Consider the following 245-nt stretch of genomic DNA (forward strand, 5'->3'; position numbering starts at 1 on the left):
GGGCAGAAGGACGCGCTGTCTTGACCGCGCTGTCATACCCGCGTAACCGGGTGGCTAATGAGGAGAAAATACGTATTTCGACGAGTATTTCTGCTTAGTGTTATCGGTGCCGGCTCCGGGAAGCGAGCCGCGGGATCCCGAGGGCCGAGCTTGCCGCCGCCGCCGGCGGGTGCAGGGAGGAGCCGCGGAGACTTTTGCTTGGGGAGAGAAAACGAAGGCAGGGGAGGTGTGTCAGGCGTGTCCGG

Source organism: Fulmarus glacialis, unplaced genomic scaffold (genome assembly GCF_000690835.1).
Source record: "Fulmarus glacialis isolate BGI_N327 unplaced genomic scaffold, ASM69083v1 scaffold34340, whole genome shotgun sequence".
NCBI lineage: Eukaryota > Metazoa > Chordata > Aves > Procellariiformes > Procellariidae > Fulmarus > Fulmarus glacialis.